The 16,010-nt window shown below is 41.3% G+C and overlaps 1 long non-coding RNA gene across 1 annotated transcript; it reads right to left on the minus strand.

Annotated features, from left to right (window-relative positions):
• Positions 1–1,515: 1,515 nt before the first annotated feature.
• On the minus strand, positions 1,516–13,267 carry LOC131514945 (uncharacterized). Its single transcript, XR_009263355.1, has 2 exons — positions 9,397–13,267; positions 1,516–1,733 (listed from the first exon to the last, which is right to left on the minus strand). It is a non-coding gene; the product is annotated as an uncharacterized LOC131514945 (long non-coding RNA).
• Between the last annotated feature and the right edge of the window lie 2,743 nt (positions 13,268–16,010).

Here is a 16,010-nt window from a genome sequence, read left to right on the forward strand (position 1 = left end):
TCGGTCCCTCGGCCATGGAAACCTACAGCACACCAGAGTGGATGGGTGTTTCCCCCACTTTATTGATATCGTGTTATGTGACCTGCTCTGGTCCATGGCATGTCGGTAAACATGACATGAAGAAAAACTTAAATGTCCTCGTGTCCTTTGGCTCAGTGTCTCGCACTCCCGCGACTGCCATGAAGACAGCCGATGCCAGTTAACTGTTGTCTCTTCAGTCTGGGCCCCAAAGTGAGACAGACAGGCAGTGCTACCCTTGACCCAAAGCCAAGAGCCAAGCTGTCCTGCAGCAGCCTAATGCGGTGCAACCCTGCAGACTTACAGGCAAGACCAGAACTGCTTCCTGGTACGAGCCAGAGTGGTCTTGAGATCTTTGCTAGAGTTTTGGAGCAACAGGTGACTCCCTCACCACTGCTAGTTAAAATAGGCAGCACAAGGGCGCCTGGGTGGCGCAGTCGGTTAAGCGTCCGACTTCAGCCAGGTCACGATCTCGCGGTCCGTTGAGTTCGAGCCCCGCGTCAGGCTCTGGGCCGATGGCTCAGAGCCTGGAGCCTGCTTCCGATTCTGTGTCTCCCTCTCTCTCTGCCCCTCCCCCGTTCATGCTCTGTCTCTCTCTGTCCCAAAAATAAATTTAAAAAAAACGTTGGGAAAAAAAAAAATAGGCAGCACATGGACAGAATCTAGTAATCCAACTGAAAACTAGTATGCGGACTTTATATGCAATTGGAGGCAGTGAGACTCTGTCAAACTGTGCCATTAGTTTAAAAACCCTAACAGAAGTAATAGACAACACTAGTGAATTATGGGACATAGGTGGGAGTCAGCGGAAGGTGCAGAAACTGGGCCAAAAATGAATGAAGCAGGTCTAGACATGGTAGGCTTGCCTAGCTGCTGAGAGTTGGCGTGTCCCAGTGACAAAATGACACAGTCACCACAGTTGAATTGGTCTCCTGTTGAAACACAAAGCCTCTCTTTTCAATGCGTAGTTGAAACGTATTTTCATAGATCAAACACATTTCATAGAGTAATTTCATAGAATGAGACTTTGATATCAATATATTTGAAAGGCAAGCACAATAACGTTCTTCATTTTAGCAATGAAGGAAAAGTACAGAAACGGACTTGCTATATAAATTCTACATTTGTACCAAGAGAAGGCTGAACGCTGTCACGGCAAACTCTGTGAATGAAGGTTTCACAATAGTTCAAAAAAAGAAAAGCAATGAAGAAATGATTCACTACATAGCACACGCCTCACGCGTAGGACACAAAGTTGTGCAGAACTCAAAACAACCCGCAAGGTATTCATCAACGCCACGTTCTTTGGCATTTGGGGAGAAGAAATTTAGTTTCAGAAAACAAAAAAATAACATTGTTGATTTAAACTTTTCTGGTTTGGTGGTTATGCTGGTGCCTCATTTTTGTTTGTGTTTTACAGTTACAATAAACGTTAGAGGCAAGAGGTTTGCTTCAGTTTGTATGTCGTTGTGACAGAGAACCTAAACTCAAACTCGCTTAAATAGGAGAGAAGATTTATTTATTCACGTAGTGGAAAAGCCTTGGGGCTGTTTAGTGTCATGAGTGGCTTCATCCAGGAGCTCCAAAAACGTAATAAAAATTCAATTTCTCTTAGTTTCTTGGCTCAGCCTTCTACTGTGTCAGCTTCATTCTTAAGATACATGCGGCAGCCTCTGGCATCTCCAGGCTCGTGTCTTCCTTCTTGCTACGAGGTCCTGTGGGAAGAGAGAAAGTAGGACCCTACAACTGCAGTATTCACCTCGATGGAAGCAATCACTAGACTCAAGGCCACAGGCTCCTACGGCACAACCTAAAGCACACAGACAATTTTCAGTGGGAGGAGACGGTGGGGAAAGTTTTCCCAAAATGAGTCCTATTAAGAAAATAAGTGGTGGGGGCGCCTGGGTGGTTCGGTCGGTTAAGCGTCCGACTTCGGCTCAGGTCACGATCTCGCGGTCCGTGAGTTCGAGCCCCGCGTCGGGCTCTGTGCCGACGGCTCGGAGCCTGGAGCCTGTTTCAGATTCTGTGTCTCCCTCTCTCTCTGACCCTCCCCCGTTCATGCTCTGTCTCTCTCTGTCTCAAAAATAAATAAACGTTAAAACAAAAAATTTAAAAAAAAAAAAAGAAAAGAAGTGGTCGGGGCGCCTGGGTGGCTCAGTCGGTTAAGTGGCCGACTTCAGCTCAGGTCACGATCTCACGGTTCATGGGTTCAAGCCCCATGTCGGGCTCTATGCTGACAGCTCAGAGTCTGGAACCTGCTTCGGATTCTGTGTCTCCCTCTCTCTCTGTCCCTCCCCTGCTTAGGCTCTGTCTCTCTCTGTCTCACAAAAATAAATATCAATAAACAAAATTTTTTAATTAAAAAAAGGGAAAAAAAGACAATAAGTAGTGACTTTGGGTGGATAAGGAAGATCAAGCATCTTCTATAACAGAAGTCAGCATATGTCCTACTGCTTATGTTTATACAGCCACTAGCAAAGAATGGTTTTCCCATTTTTAAATAGTTTGGGAGAGGAATTTTATTTTATTATTTTTTTTTTAGTGTTTATTTAGTTTGAGAGAGAGAGAGAGTGTGTGTATGAGAGAGAGCAAGTCGGGGAGAGGCAGAGAGAGAGAGAATCCCAAGCAGGCTCTGTGCTGTCAGTCCAGAGCCTAATGCGGGGCTGGATCTCATGAAGTGTAAGATCATGACCTGAGCTGAAATCAAGAGTCAGATGCTCAACCAACCGAGCCACACAGGCACCCTGAGTGTGTGCGTGTGTGTGTGTGGGGGGGGGGGGGGGGGGAGGGTTAAAAAAAATAATAGTTCATGACATGTGAAAATTATAGGAAATTCAAATTTCAGTGTTTCCCAAATAAAATTTTATTGGAACTCAGCCACACTCATTAAGTTATATAGTGTCTCTGACTGCTTTCATGCCATAATAGTCACAACAGAGATGATACAGCCCACAAAGTCTAAAAAATGTACTGTTTGATCCTTCAAGAAAAACTTTGCCAACCCCTGCTCTATAGGTTTACATCTATTGTTTTAACACATTAGAAGGTAGCATTATTGTTAAAATTATTTAGCTCAAGAATCATGGTCTTCAGCAGCGTATGTACTTTGAATGTAGATCAACATTCACATTCGAGAACTTCAGTTTCAGCTATAGGATACTAAATATCAAAGATGTAACACTAAGCAGGATTTCAGTTAAATAAAAGAGAAATGGACATTGCCCAGAAAATGAGGATTCTAATAATGACAAGGAAATTTTGAAATGCTCCTGTGACATCACCTCCAGATGTTCATCCCATTGGACACAGGCAGTGCTATGTGGGAGAGCTGGAGGACATGAGGTGAGACACTTCTGTCCATAAGGGGGGAGAGGATGGATGCTTGACAGCCAAGCATTCAATTGTTTAAGGACACATCAGTTACATGTCTCCCAAGTCCAGTCTCTTCAAAGCAAACCACCCTGTCCACAGCCCTGCCCATGATCTGGCTCCAAGCACATCACCATGGGGTGCCCAATCCATAGCTCAATCAATGGCTCATCAACAGTAAAAGCCCTTGGAAGGGGACACCTGGGTGGCTCAGGCAGTTAAGCGTCCCACTCTTGATTCCAGTTCAGGTCACGAGCTCATGGCTCTCGAGATCGAACCCCACACTGTCTGCAAGGAGCCTGCTCAGGATTCTCTCTCTTTCCCTCTCTTTGCCCCTCCCTGTGCTCTCTCTCTCTCTTTCTCTCTCAATATATAAAAATCAACTTCAAAAAAATCTTAAAAAAATAAAAGCTCTCAGAAATGAACAGGGGTATTAGCTTCCAATAGTTTCCACAACAAATTGCTACCAACTGGATGACAAACTGGAGGCCCAACTGGAGGACAAATTTTTTTTAAAAAACTAAAAAAAAGAAAACTATAAATTAATATGTATTTTTAATCATGCATACATATTTTTACATATAAACTGCAATTATCATCATTATCTAGCATACAAGGAACCTGTGCTAGGCATTATAAAGATATTAATAGAGGGACACCTGGGTGGCTCAGTTGGTTAAGCATCCAACTTTGGATTCCCACTCACATCATAATCTCATGGTTTGTGGGTTTGAGCCTCACGGCAGGCTCTGCACTGTTAGCTCAGATACTGCTTGAGACTCTCTCTCTCTCTCTCTGCTCCTCCCCTGCTCATGCTCACTCTCTCTCTCTTTCAAATTAAATAAATAAACTTAAAAAATATATAGATAGATTCAGTTGCTTTTTTTTTTTTAATTTTTTTTTTTAACGTTTATTTATTTTTGAGACAGAGAGAGACAGAGCATGAATGGGGGAGGGTCAGAGAGAGGGAGACACAGAATCTGAAATAGGCTCCGGGCTCTGAGCTGTCAGCACAGGCGCCCGACGCGGGGCTCGAACTCACAGACCGCGAGATTGTGACCTGAGCCGAAGTCGGCGCTCAACCAACTGAGCCACCCAGGCGCCCCGATTCAGTTGGTTTTCTAAAGGAACTTAAGACAAATGAGAGTACGTGTTTCATAGCATACATATTAGTTTTGAAGCATTTTATAATATGTTATATTATAAATATATACATAATATACATAATATACATATACAAATATATACATATATATATACATACATATATACATATACATAATATACATAATATACAAAAATATACATATATACATATATATATATGAAATAGCAATAAGCTAACCAATGGAAAACTCCAAAAACAGTACTACACCTATAGACACATGCACACATGTTGTATACAGAATTTGGTATATGAAAAAAATGGTATTTTAAATCAGTGAGAAGAGGATAGATTACTGAATAATTGGTGATGAAATAACTAAGCATTTTTTAAAATTTCATTTATTTTACTGAATAATTGGTGATGAAATAACTAAGCATTTTTAAAAATTTCATTTATTTTGAGAGAGAGAGAGATGGAGGGGGGTAGGGGCAGAGAGAGAGGGAGAGAGAGGATCCCAAGTAGGCTGTCAGTGCAGAGCCCAACGTGGGGATTGAACTCACGACTCATGAGATCTGACCTGAGCTGAAATCAAGAGTCAGGTGCTTAACTGACTGAGCCACCCAGGCCCCCCTAAATAACTAAGCACTTTTTTAAAGTTAGGTTCTTATCTCATAACTTGTACCTAAATAGGTTCCAGGTAGATGAAATATTTGACTAAAAAAAGAAATCATATAAATATAGGGGAAGAAAATATAAAATGATATATTTATATAATCATGAGGTGGAGAAAGACTTTCTCAGCATTACACCGAAGACAGCAATCACAAGATTTTGAGAGATTTGACTGCTATAGTGAACACCGCAGAAGGTGGTCCCTCCAGAACAGACTCCAAGTGTTGTCCGTAAGACAACAACCCTGCCCTATACCAAATCCACAGAGCTGCATTCTCGTTGTATCTACATCAGAACCACATGACCCGGCTCCACTGGCTCAAATGTATCACAGCAGCAGCAGATACCTGGCCCAAGTTGAACCAATAAAATGTACTTTCAAGGAATTTGGACTTGGGACAAAGAGCTTCTGGTTCAGTCTGATTGCTATATTGAATAGGGAACATGCAAACATAAAAGACACGGATGGTCATTTTCTACCCACCCTGAAGTTTAAAAAAAAAAAAAAAGCTGTACCGTCAGGACCTGGAAATGAAGCAGAATACAGAGAAAAGCGGATATGGAGAGGGGATTTCTAACAGTGAGCTTCAGACACTTTCTGATACCTGGCTACATTGTTACCTTTGGGTCCGCTGAGCTATATCAACATATGCATTGGGTGGGAGGTACAAGCTTCCAGCTGAGGAATGAATCAGTCACAAGGATGAAAGGCGCAGCGTAGGGGGGCACCTGGCTGACTCAGTTGTGGAGCATGTGACTTTTGATCTCGGGGTTGTGAGTTCAAGACCCCTGTTGGGTGTAGAGATTACTTAAAAACAAACAAAGAAACAAACAAACAAAAAAACCTGGGGTGCCTGGGTGGCTCAGTCAGTTAAGCATCTGGCTCTTGATTTGGGCTCAGGTCATGATTTTGCGGTTCGCGGGTTTGAGCCCCGCCTCGGGCTCCGTGCTGACAGCTCGGAGCCCGGAGCCTGCTTCGGATTCTGTGTCTCCCTCTCTCTCCACCCCTCCCCCATTTGCACTCTGTCTCTCTGTCTCTCTCTCAAAGATAAATCAACATTAAAAATATTTTTTAATAAAAAATCTAAAAAAATTAAAGGCTTTTAAAAGTAAGGTACAGCCATCGTGCTGGATGGTGACAGAAGGTAGCTGCACTTGTTGTGGGCACCACACAACAGACAGACTTGTTGAATCACCGTTGTGCACCTGAAATTAATAAGAGTGCGTGTCAACTATACTCCAGTTGGAAAAAAAAAAAAAAAAAAAAAGCTAACAGGAACCTTTTGTGTACCTCTCCCTTTCTTACATCTGAGTGGGATGCAAATGATTCCACACGAGCCTTGGCTCTTTTTCTCTCTCGGCACCTCGCCTAAAGAGCGGGCCGCGCAGTCTTGTTTCCCACCCGCGGCGTCTCTGGCGCGGTGGCGTAGGACCATGGGAGCCCACGGCACCGACACACTGCACGCAGAGGTGCACACGCAGCAGTGGGGGAAAGTGCTTCTCATCTGTTCCTTCCACACAGGTCTGCCGAAGGTCTCAGTAGGAATGAGCACTAATCTGTTTTTATTATTATTAAAAAAAATTTTTTTTTTAACATTTATTTATTTTTGAGAGACAGAACATGAGTGAAGGAGGAGCAGAGAGAGAGGGAGACACAGAATCCAAAGCAGGCTCCGGCCTCCGAGCTGTCAGCATGGAGCCTGACGCGGGGCTCGAACTCACAAACCATGGGATCATGACCTGAGCTGAAGTCAGATGCTTAACTGATGGAGCCACCCAGGTGGCCCAGCACTAATCTCTTAATGATGCAGTCTAGTGTTAACATTTCCCTCCTTCCCTAGTTCACTTTCCTTGGTTTCTCATTTCTACTTTCTGGAATCACATCCCAAAGACACTACCACCATGTAACCCGAGACCAGGTTCTGCTTTTGGGGAAACCCAGAATAAGCAAGTTGATATCAGAAGTGGCCACAGCTCAGAGCCTGGAGCCTGTTTCAGATTCTGTGTCTCCCTCTCTCTGACCCTCCCCCATTCATGCTCTGTCTCTCTCTGTCTCAAAAATAAATAAATGTTAAAAAAAATTAAAAAAAATATCTGGCTATATAAGCTACTTTTCTTCTTATTGATTTGTAAGAATATATATTTTGGATCTAAGTACTTTGTTGAATACATGCTCCAAGTCCTTGGTTTGTCTTTTAACCCTCTTTAAAAAAAAAAAAAAAAAAAAAATCTCTACACCCAATATGGGGCCTGAACTCATGATCCTGAGATCAAAAGTTGCATGTTTCTTCTGACTGAGCCAGCCAGACACCTTGCCTTCTAACTCTCTTAATGGTGTCTTTCAGCGAACAGAATTTCTTAACTTTAATGCAGTCCATTTATCAATCTTTTCTTATAGTTAGTGCTCTTTATGTTCTGTTTAACCCTAAGGTCATGAATATACTCTCCTGTGTTGTCTTCCTAGAAGCTTTATCATTTTACTATTTACATTTAAGTCCATGATACCTGTCTAGAATTAATTTTAGGGTATAGTATGAAATAGAGCTCAACGTTCACTTTTTCCATATAGAGATCCAGGGGATCCAGTACCAGTTGTCAAAAGGACACTGCCATGGAGGACTTTGTATTTTTATGGTAGGCTTCGAGTTGGTAGTTGGATGACATGAGTATGTTTTCTTTTATCAAGACTTGAAAAACAGCGAACAAATGCCAAACCATTCTATAATTCTTATAATCACCATTGCCGTCTACACGACTGCCAAATTACCACATAACCCATGCTTTGCCTTCCACTTTCATCATAGTCCAATCCAACATAGATGATTGCAATTCGTGAAACCATTGTCATCAGAGATTATAGGCATCTTACACACTATCAACAATGGGTTTCTTTTTGCTGCATGACCAGTGGGTGATCCAGGTTTAGAACCCTGTCCCGCGAGATCATGACCTAAGCCGGACGCTTAACAGACTGGGCCACCTAGGTGCCCCATATGGTCAGATATTTAAAAACTGCCCCCAAAACTCACAAAGAGGATAAACAAATGGCAAAATGCATATGACAAGATGATTAATGTCATTGCTCATCAAGGAAAACACACATTATAACTTCAAGTTGATAGTACCACACTCCCACAAGAATGACTTAAATGAAAAGGACTGTTAATGAGAAGTGAGTAAGCGGTGAGGATATGGAGCACCTAGAATCTTATACGTTGCTGGTAGGGGCATTTAAATCAGTACAACCACTTTGGAAAACTGATTGACAGTATTAGAGTTTTATGTACGTATGGCCAATAACTGGAGAATTCTACTCCAGTAGAACTGGAACTGGAAAAATTCTACTCCCAAAAGAAAGGAGGGTCTACATGCACCAAAAGTCATATATAAGAATGTGCATAGCAGTTTTATCGTGATAGCACAAACTGGAAGTCACTCAAATGTCCATCAGCAGGAGAGTGGATAAATAAATTGTGGTACACTGTGGAATGCTCAACAGCAATGAACATGAACTAATGCTTCATACAACACATGAGTGCATCTCACAGATGCAATGATGAGCAAAAGTACAAACCACAGATTCTTTCATGTGAAGTTAAAGTATAGGAAAAATGCATTTATGATAAATGAGGTCAAACATTGATATCTTTGAGGGGAAATTGTTGATTGGGAGAGGGTCATGAAGGAGCCTTCTGGAGTGCTGGAAATCTAGAGTATCTTGACTGGGTAATACTCGCAAGGGTATACATAAATGTAAACATACATCAAGCACTATGTTTAATATGAGTACAGTTTGCTGTATGTAAATTCTAGCTTGATAAAAAGTAAATAAAAAGAAAAAAGGGTAAAAATGAAAATGAAAAATAAAATATCCCTCATTTCCCATGTCTGTAGGGCAACATATGCCAAAAATATATATATATATATATATATATATATATATATATATATATATATATATATATATATCAGACTCAAGATTTCATTGTAATGGTAGCAAAACCGCAAAGGAGAGTGAATGCATGGTCTCAAAAGGTCCTCTATGCCAAAGTCAAGGCTGTGGTAGGAAAAGTTGTATCCTGACATCTGAGACAGTGACATTTGGGTGGATAAGTTGAAATATCTTAAATCCCCAGATTCCCATCAATCTTTTGCCAGGAGAAGCAACCCCTTCCCCCTTGCTAGAGAGAAAAATTTCACAATGGCTGGAAGCTTTGCAAAAACCTTACCTGAGTCAGGCGTCTTGCAAGACAATGCTTTTTTTTTGCTTTTTTTTTTTTTTCTGTGTAAGATCTGCCACCACATCCTTCATTGCCTCAGGAATAACAAGTGTCTACTGGGAAAATACATTTCCTACTCTAGGAGGAAATAGCTTATACAATCAAAACAATTACAGGACCAGAATAATAAGTACTGGCAAGAACTGGAAGAACATGTGTGGGAGTGTATTTTGAGAATGTTCAATCAGGGTGGTGGTAAGGGGAAAGAAAATAAATCTGCATAGTGGGGAACTTGTTGACATTAAAGCACTCTCCTGTGACGTGGGGTTATGCCTCCTGGAAAGGAAGTCTTAAGTCATCTTGAAATGCTGCTCAGATGGGCTCCTGAAGGTTGGCCATGCAGATTTCTTACTGTATAGGAGGTTGAGATGGCAGAATGGTAAGGAAGGGGTCTCAAGGCTTGGAGAGGTAAAAATGTTAAAATAGATTAATTACACTTACTACATTTGATCAGAGAACCCTCTATCTGACTATATTCCCCAGAAAGCCCTAGAGAACACGGACTTCAATAAGGGAATAAGAAATGCACCAAGAAGTTTGCATTGGGTTATTTGAGAAACTCAATGACACATCTCCTCTATATGTTGAAGAGAAGTCTGCCTTGAAACCAGCCTTCAAAAGAGGTGATAGAATTCTAGAATGACAGAGGCCAGGGAGTGGCACCTACCAACAGAGCCAGTATGGACATAACTACCATAATAGTAGGCTGGAGTGACAATCAGAGTACCTCTACCCACAGAAATCCATGCAAATGGTTAATAGATTACGATGTTCCTAGAATCAAGACAGATATCCAGTCAAGGTATTACTTATTTGCCTTATAAAACAGCAACAACAAATACAACAACAACAACAACAACAACAACAACAACAACAAACAGCTGCTAAGATTGATGTCAGCTACAAAATGGAAAAATATTGTGGTCTCTCATTCAGTTTTAAACCAGCTCATAGACCAGAGCCTATGATTAAAGGGGAGTATGGGTCTCTTTGAGGAAGGACTTTATAATCCCTCCTCAAGTATGCATAATAAACATCCCCCCAATCGTGTAGCCATTTACTATAGAAAATGAACACTAGAGAAAGGAATCTTCCCAGACTTTTTGAAAACTGTTACATAATAGGCTCTGAACTGTCACTGGAACAATCAAAGCCAAAATGCCATCATGGACCAGTGGGTAGAGTAAGGACTTATGGATGTCAAGTGATGAAGGCAGAAGTCCATGTTACTATGAGGCTAAAAATATCTTGAAGATATAAAATAATTTTCCTAATGTGAAATTTGAATGAACATACTTACCATTTGGTAGAATTTTCACACTCCCTGACCGACCATGTAAAAGTTATTGCAGGGTCGGTAGGGGGCAGGAGGGGCACCTGGGTGGCTCAGTTGGTTCAATGTCCAACTCTTGATTTTAGCTCAGGTCTTCATCTCAGGGTCATGAGTTCAAGGCTGGCATTGGGCCCCACATTAGGCATGAAGCCTACTTAAAAAAACGGGGGGGGGGGGTATGAAGAAATCCTTGAAAATGACCCCCTCCATCCCTAATCAAAATGCCAAGACAGTAAATCGAACATATCCCAAGAGAAACTTCAGGAATTCACACAACTTGCAAATATTTAAAGGAGGCTGAGGTGTTGGTTTCCATCATATTCCTGTTTTACTTGTATTACCTCTGCAAAAACCAGATGGATGATGTGGCTTAACGGTGGTGTATTAACCTTAACCACTTGGTAGCTCCAACTGCAGCTGATGGGCTGGATATAACATCTTTAACACAAAAGACCAGTACAAGCTCTGGTATGTGGTATGCAAACAGCTCTTGATCTTAAAAACACGTTCTTTTCAATACCCAAGGGTAAAGAAGATGAAAAACAGTTTTACCTTGGACAGAAGTACATTTTATTGTGTTGACTCAGGTCTATCTAAACTCTTCTGGCTTCTTCACAATATTGTCTGCAAAATTCCTGATCATCTTGACATTCTCCAGAAAAGCAAGCTGGTCCACGATGGCATCGTAAGTAGGCTTGGTGAACAGGAAGTGGCAAGTACTCTGGGTGGCCTAGTATGACCTCTGCATGCCAGAGGGAGGGGGATAAACACTATACACGACTCACAGGCCTGCTACTTCAGTGAAACCTTTAGAGATCCAGCAGTGTGGGATGTCACAGGCCACCTAAGGAATAGGACAAACTTGTACCTTGCACCACGAGCACTGGGAGGCACAAACAGGGCCTGGTGGGGCCTTCAGATTTTAAAGGCAGCATTTACTGAATTTGGGGCTATCATGCCAACCTATTATTGAGCAGTTCAGAGGGCTGCCGGCTTCAAGTGGGGCCTCTAGGGAAGAGAAAATGTTTTAGCCGTTTTAGGTCACTAGGCTAACGGAGAATCAATTGTATTAGAAGTATCCTTGATGTGTAAGGATTTAAAGATACTAAGAATCACTGGTAAACCTCAATAGAAGAGTTGCAACCCAGACCCTAGGTTTATGGTGGAGAGTGATGCTTTGGTGGCAGAGAACTAGTTGCCGTTGGAAAAGTGGCTCCTCGTGTGCCAGTAGGCCTCAGTACAGACTGAGCTCCTGAAGTGGGACGTCAAGTGACTATGTAACCAGCGCAAGCCATCATGAATTCGTGATGATAAGATCCATCAGACAGTTAAGTTCAGACTGGTGTAGCAGTAGCCTGTCATAAAAGGTAAATGGTACACACAGGATGGAGGTTCAGCATGTCCCCAGGGTTTGTGTAAGTTACATAAACAGGTGGCCCAAGCTCCCCTATCTCCTACTTCTATTGCACTGGTGCCTCATTTCGTACCTCTGACCAACTGATGGGGGAAGATAAAACTCAGGCTTGGTTGTCAGACAGGTTCACTCAATATGTTGAGGGAGAGCCAAGAACGCACTGCTTGATACACACAACTCCATACAAAGACATACAGAGACAGACTTAGATGTGCCAATAAAGTCTAGCATTTTCTTTGATCATGGATGTGGACAGCAAACCACTGACGGACAATATCTGTGACACGGGGATAAATACAACTCATAAATATTTTCACGTTACATTATTATTTATGGCTATTACTACGTTGAAATTGGCAGTTATTAGTTATTACATATTTAATCAATAAAGAAACACAATTACTATATATTACTCTACGTAATTTCTTTCATAATCCCTTGTATTTTATCTTACGCATTTAAAAACACTATTTTGAGGAGTCCACTGGCTTCACCACGTGCTACAGAGGTTATAGCACAGAAATAACCGAGAATCAGGTCCAGAAGAAACTCATCTAGCAGTGACTATGGGCGTATGTAGGGATAATCATGCCAACATTGTCCATCACACAGGGGAGCTGTATGTCCGTTGTTAGAATGGATAAGTTAAATGCTGTAGCTTTATACTATAGATACATATACTAAAACATGAATTCATCTTAAAATCATAGCATTGAGTGAAGAATAGCAAAATCTATGTGGTCTAATTTAAAACAGTGGCACACATGAAACGATACTACATAAACTTCCATTTCTATGTATTTGAAGAACATATACGTACTCAAGAACCTGTATTACAGACGTCACACTGTAGAGTAGGAGCCTAGGGCCAAGGGTAGGTATAGGACAAGAGGGCTGCAGAAGGAGGGTGGAAAATGGAAAAAATTAGCTACCGCATGAGAAGAGCCTTATGTGAAGCAGTAAGAAAGGCGAGTCATGAACCGAGAAGTATGCATAGTTCATCCTGCTGATTCAAGTTCAAATAAATAAACCAAAAGACCCACCATGGGGTAGGATTGGAGTGAGGATGAAAGGAGAGACACTTTCATCTCTGGGTGAAATCTCTGTCATCACTGGGTGACAGTCATAATAGAGGAGGGCACTTGTTGGGATGAGCACTGGGTGTTGTAAGTGATGAATCAAGAGAATCTACTCCCAAAGCCAAGAGCACACTATATATTCTGTATGTTAGCCACCTTGACAATAAATTATATTTAAAAAAAAAAAAAAAGACCCACCATGAACAATATGTAAAGGCAAATGAAAGGCTAGGGAAAGTAATCACATAAAAAATAAGGCAAAGAGTTAATTTCTTTAATGCAGATGCTGTTATCAATCAATAAGGAAAATAAACAGATTCTTAAAATATGGAAAAAAAATTAAAGCAGGCATTTCACAAAAGAGGACACACATATACAACAAGGAAATGTTTAAAGTCACAAATAATACAAGGTAAAATACCCAGTGTTGTCAAGGGAGGGGAAAATCTAACCCTCTCAAGCACTGCTAGAGAGGAAGGGAAAAGTGGTACAGATGTTCTGGAGGGAAATCTGGCCTCTATTAAAATGCCATGAAAATCTGCTCTAAAAACCTGCAAATCCTTGGCACAACATTTTCACATGCAGAAATGTATCTTAAGGAAATAACCAAAGCCCATGAAACTTAGTTACAGAAACTTAGTTACAAAGTATTTACTGTAGCATTGTTTCTCACAACTGAAATGAGAATAAGGTGATTCAATCTTGGCAAAGTGAACTGTAATATATTCATATTATAGAATAAGATTATGTCACTGAAATAGTATCAATAAGATGGGAATGTGTTTAGGGACACCTGGGTGGCTCTGTCGGTTAAGCGTCCGACCTCGGCTCAGGTCATGATCTCACAGTTCGTGTGTTCGAGCCCCTCGTCAGGCTCTGTACTGACAGCTCAGAGCCTGGAGCCTGCTTCGGATTCTGTGTCTCCCTCTCTCTCTGCCCCTCCCCTGCTCACACTCTGTCTCTTCTCAAAAATAAACATTAGAAAAAAAAATTTTTTTAAAGATGGGAATGTGTTTAAAATACAGTGAAGTGGAAAGACATACACTTTGTGTAATATGAATAAATTTGTGATTTAACATTTATACAGTATTTTGAATCATAAAAGACTCACATTCATTAAAAGGATTTGGAAAAGAAAGGTCAAGAAGACAGTCATAGAGGAGGGCACTTGTTGGGATGAGCACTGGGTGTTGTAAGTGATGAATCAAGAGAATCTACTCCCAAAGCCAAGAGCACACTATATACTCTGTATGTTAGCTACCTTGACAATAAATTATATGTCATAGAGGAAGGCACCCAAAGTTTCACCAAACAGATATATTCACTGTTTATACTTTAATGTACGTTACATGGATGATAATCTAGTGTAAACAAATGGAATGAAAATATGTTCTTTGGGAACCCAATGTCAAATTTAATTTCTCATCCAAATGTTCACAAATGAGTAAATCCAGTATGTACTATTTACCTTTATGATGGATTACGGCTACATCCACCAGAACTTTGACAAAACTAGTAACACAGAAAAGCTGAGATGCAAATTAGGTAAAAATTTCCAAATACTGATTACAAAATAAATGATTGAAAAGAGTAGGAAAATTGAATGGAATAAGACCCATGTATAGTTAACATTTATTTATGTGTTTGCTTATATTTTTAAATGTTTATTTTTGAGAGAGAGGGAAAGGGAGGGGCAGTGAGAGAGGGGGTACAGACAGAGGATCCAAAGCAAGCCCCACGCTGCCAGCAGAGAGCCCAAGGCAGGGCTCGAACCCATGAACCATGAGATCATGACCTGAGCCACCAACTGAGCCCCCCAGGTGCCCCAACATTTCTTTTTATCTAGCCATCTCAGACCGTCGAGTATGAAGAAATTCATGATAAACCACTAAGAGGACACAAGTTAACATTCAAAGCTTGGGTTCTGGAGACTGGATGCATAGGCTTGAATCACTGTTCCAGCACTTACAAGCTCTAGGTCATTGGGCAACCTAATGGCTCTGACCCTCGGTTTCCTCAGAATGGGGATGATAATAGGCCCTACTTTGGGGGCCGTAGGGTGAAACGAGATAATATATGTAAAGCATTTAGAACTGTTCCTGGTTCTTAAGGAGCACACTGTAAATGTTAACTACTGGCTTTGCAAACACCAGTCAAGCAATGGAACCACAGTTTAAAATAGCTATCTGAAACCCTCTCCATCGTGTGTATTGAAAATGTAATTCAGTATGAAGCTGCACACACATTACATTCCTTTCCTTCAAGTTAGCTCAGAACTTTTTTTTTTTAAGTGGGGGGTTGAGAGAGAGAAAAAGAAAGAGAGAGAGAGAGAGAGAGAGAGAGAGAGAGAGAATCTTAAGCAGCTTAAGCAGTCTCCGATCTCAATGCAGAGCCTGGAGCCTGACATGGGGCTCAATCCCACAACCCTGGGATCGTGACTTAAGCCGACATCAAGAGTCAACACTCAACTGACTGAGCCACCCAGGCGCCCCAGGAGAGTTTTTTAATACCAGTATAAATACTCACGGCCACCATCAGAACTGTTAAAGTGGAAAATGACTGCCTTGCCGGATAGAGGCTGTGTGTGTATATGACATCTCAAAGTCAGTATACAGTCTCTAGGTGGATTAACTCTCCCGGTCCTTTCCGGATTCTTAGAATTGGGATTATGACACTTTCTATGCCCAATATACATTTTGATGTTGGCCTACAAAGATATTTAAGGCTCGATACTCAT

This window comes from Neofelis nebulosa, chromosome 6, assembly GCF_028018385.1.
Source record: "Neofelis nebulosa isolate mNeoNeb1 chromosome 6, mNeoNeb1.pri, whole genome shotgun sequence".
NCBI classification, from domain to species: domain Eukaryota; kingdom Metazoa; phylum Chordata; class Mammalia; order Carnivora; family Felidae; genus Neofelis; species Neofelis nebulosa.